Source organism: Petaurus breviceps, unplaced genomic scaffold (assembly GCF_028583685.1).
Source record: "Petaurus breviceps papuanus isolate PSGF00001 unplaced genomic scaffold, PetGlider_PUasm1.0 76, whole genome shotgun sequence".
NCBI lineage: Eukaryota > Metazoa > Chordata > Mammalia > Diprotodontia > Petauridae > Petaurus > Petaurus breviceps.
Window position 1 is genome coordinate 1,101,673 of NW_027186473.1, and position 3,966 is coordinate 1,105,638.

General features: G+C 42.0%; 1 pseudogene; it reads left to right on the forward strand.

Moving 5' to 3' along the window:
* Window positions 1-1,066: 1,066 nt before the first annotated feature.
* LOC138174959 (heat shock cognate 71 kDa protein-like) lies at window positions 1,067-3,309 on the forward strand (annotated as a pseudogene).
* The last annotated feature ends 657 nt before the right edge of the window (window positions 3,310-3,966 follow it).

Sequence of the window (3,966 nt, forward strand, 5' to 3'; positions counted from 1 at the left end):
CTTCTTCCATTAAACTCAGTGCCTAGCTCATTGTCCAACTGTAACTTCTGCCCAAAACTGCTCACTCAAGGGCTTTTCCATTCAACTCTATGTTCTCATCTGAGCAATAAACAGGATTTTTCTTTTGGGTTTTCCTGTATGTTTGAGTTACTGTGAATCTCATTGAGTTCTAATAGTGTCCTGAGATGATGCTATAAGCACAATATTATCCTCAAAAAAACAGCATTTGCAGAACTTCAACATCTATAAGGAATCACTCTTCTATCTGACTTTACACACTCCGTGATGCTGTCATCCACTTTAGGGAAACACATGCTTCCCTAGTATATGTCTCTTGTAATGTTAAAAAGTTCTGTAGCTGTAGCTGTCATGGATTGGGCTATGATCTTAACATTTTAATTGGAGACACTCTGAAAAGAGCCACAAGGTTGAATTTTAGCTCTCTACCAAGTCAAATTATTTTTTCTAGTCAACAAATTGTAAACAATCTGATGTTATACTGTCTATACCTCTCAGTCAGTTATGTGACTGTGAAAGTGACCCAATGTAGAAAAATGTATGTGAAAGTATTCCTGTTACTTCATCTTACTCTGATCAAGAATACTCTTGACAAATGAATGATAAAGCACTTATTAAGAGATTACTATGTTCCAGGCTTGATGCAAAGCACTGTGAATACAAATACAAGAAAGTAAGATAGGCCCTCCCCTCAAGGAGCTCACATTTTAATGGGAAGTACAAAATATAAAGGGGTCCTGGAAAGAGTGGAATGGCATGACTTAGGAAGCATTGTTTAGAAATGGCAGCCAGGATATGCAGACCTAGTTCTAGGAAATATAAAGCCAAAGTGCATTTATCATAGCCTAAGATAGTTCCAGGGGTAGAGTCAAGGTTCCAGATGGAGGAGAATGAGGGAGATGAACATGAGAGCTAGACTGCTGGCAGCATGGTTTCACATATAACAGAGACCATTTTTATAAAGATTTTATATAGATGAGAAAGTAGGCATATGGATCAATAGTTATTAATGTCTTCTCAGTTACCTTTAAAAATGTTTATTTATATACTCAGCGCAGCAGCAGCCTTTCTCTCTCCACAGTGGTCAGCTACGACCTCCCCCGACTCCCCAGCAACCATGTCGAAGGGACCCGCAGTTGGCATTGATCTTGGCACCACTTACTCCTGTGTGGGAGTCTTCCAACATGGGAAAGTAGAGATCATTGCTAATGACCAAGGAAACAGGACCACCCCAAGCTACATGGCCTTCACCGACACAGAACGTTTAATCGGTGATGCTGCAAAGAACCAAGTTGCAATGAACCCCACCAACACAGTTTTTGATGCCAAACGTCTGATTGGTCGCAGATTTGATGATGCAGTTGTACAATCAGACATGAAGCATTGGCCTTTTACGGTGGTGAATGATGCAGGCAGGCCTAAGGTCCAAGTGGAGTACAAAGGGGAGACCAAAAGTTTCTATCCAGAGGAAGTATCTTCTATGGTCTTGACCAAGATGAAAGAAATTGCTGAAGCTTACCTTGGGAAGACCGTCACAAATGCTGTGGTCACAGTACCAGCCTATTTCAATGATTCCCAACGTCAGACCACCAAAGATGCTGGAACCATAGCTGGTCTCAATGTGCTTCGAATCATCAACGAGCCAATTGCTGCTGCTATTGCTTATGGCTTGGACAAAAAGGTTGGTGCTGAGAGAAATGTGTTGATCTTTGACCTTGGAGGTGGTACCTTTGATGTCTCCATTCTTACCATTGAAGATGGCATCTTTGAGGTCAAGTCCACAGCTGGGGACACCCACTTGGGTGGGGAGGACTTTGACAACCGAATGGTCAACCATTTCATTGCCGAGTTCAAGCGAAAGCACAAGAAGGACATCAGTGAGAACAAGAGGGCTGTTCGCCGTCTGCGCACTGCTTGTGAACGTGCAAAGGGTACCCTCTCTTCCAGTATCCAGGCCAGTATTGAGATTGATTCCCTCTATGAAGGTATTGACTTCTATACATCAATCACAAGAGCCCGTTTTGAAGAGCTGAATGCTGATCTCTTCCGTGGCACCCTGGACCCTGGGGAGAAGGCCTTAAGAGATGCCAAGCTAGATAAGTCTCAGATTCATGACATCGTCCTGGTGGGTGGTTCCACTCGAATCCCCAAAATCCAGAAGCTTCTGCAAGACTTCTTCAATGGCAAGGAGCTCAATAAGAGTATCAATCCTGATGAGGCTGTTGCTTATGGTGCAGCTGTCCAGGCTGCCATTTTGTCTGGAGATAAATCTGAGAATGTGCAGGACTTGCTTTTGTTGGATGTCACTCCTCTTTCCCTTGGAATTGAAACTGCTGGTGGAGTTATGACCGTTCTGATCAAATGCAATACCACCATCCCCACCAAGCAGACACAGACCTTTACCACCTATTCAGACAACCAGCCTGGTGTGCTTATTCAGGTTTATGAAGGTGAGAGAGCGATGACAAAGGATAACAATCTGCTTGGCAAATTTGAGCTCACAGGAATTCCTCCAGCACCCAGGGGTGTTCCTCAGATTGAAGTAACATTTGACATTGATGCAAATGGCATCCTCAATGTTTCTGCTGTGGATAAGAGCACAGGCAAGGAGAATAAGATCACTATCACCAATGATAAAGGACGTCTGAGCAAAGAAGACATTGAGCGTATGGTCCAGGAGGCTGAGAAATATAAGGCTGAGGATGAAAAGCAGAGAGACAAGGTGTCTTCCAAGAATTCTCTTGAATCTTATGCTTTCAACATGAAAGCAACTGTAGAGGATGAAAAACTGCAAGGCAAAATTGGTGATGAAGACAAACAGAAGATCCTTGACAAATGTAATGAAATAATCCACTGGCTGGATAAGAACCAGACTGCTGAGAAAGAAGAATTTGAGCATCAGCAGAAAGAATTGGAGAAGGTCTGCAACCCCATTATTACTAAGCTGTACCAGAGTGCAGGAGGCATGCCAGGATGCCTGGTGGGTTCCCAGGGGGTGGAGCAGCCCCATCTGGAGGTGCTTCTTCTGGACCCACCATTGAAGAGGTCAACTAAACACATCAGAGCATTCCACACAGCTTTTCAAAAATTGAAGGACTCAAATTTGTAGCCAAGGCAGTAGCAGTTTAAAAGTAACATTTAAGCTATTGTGTAAATCTGGGCATTTTGAATACTTGAATGTGTGCAGAGGGAGAGAAGTAAACAACATTGCACTTTATCAGTACTGTAAACAAGTGGAAATACAATTGTCTTGGAGAATAAAATCTATTTAAAATTGGCACCATAAAAAAATGTTTATTTATGCTTTGCTTTAAAAAAAAAAAGCATTGTCATTTCCCAGTACTCACACTTCTTCCTCCTGACATAGAATCCTCTCTTATAACAAGGAAGGACAGTTAAGCAAAAGAAGCTGATACATTGGTCGTATCTGACAGCATATTATTCATTGTACACTTGTAGTTCATCACCTCTCTGAATGAGGTATGCCTCATAATTACTGTGGTCATCTTGTATATTCTCTTTGTTCTGTTTTCATTGCTCTGCAACATTTCATACAAGTGTACCTATTATTGTTACATGGGTATGAGTTATCTGAGTAGTCTATAAATCTTTGAGCATTCGCATTTTGTAAGCTAATGTGACAGAGCTGGCCATATAGCCAGGAAGATCTGGGTTCAGATACTACCTAGGACACATACCAGCTTCACGACTCCTGAACAAATCACTTAATCTTTCTGCTTCCAGGTAATTCACTTAAGACTATACATTGAAGAATTGTTGCCAGTCTGCGTGGGTAGCGCTGGCGGCAGGAGTTTCCTCATTGTGGGAGTACCTTCTACAGCTCCAATAATGAAAAAAATCTTGAATCTCATGTTTCACCTTATTTTCTTCCTGTTCTCTCCTTTGTTTAGTTTCTTATCAAAGTCACAGGACATTAAAATACAGGTT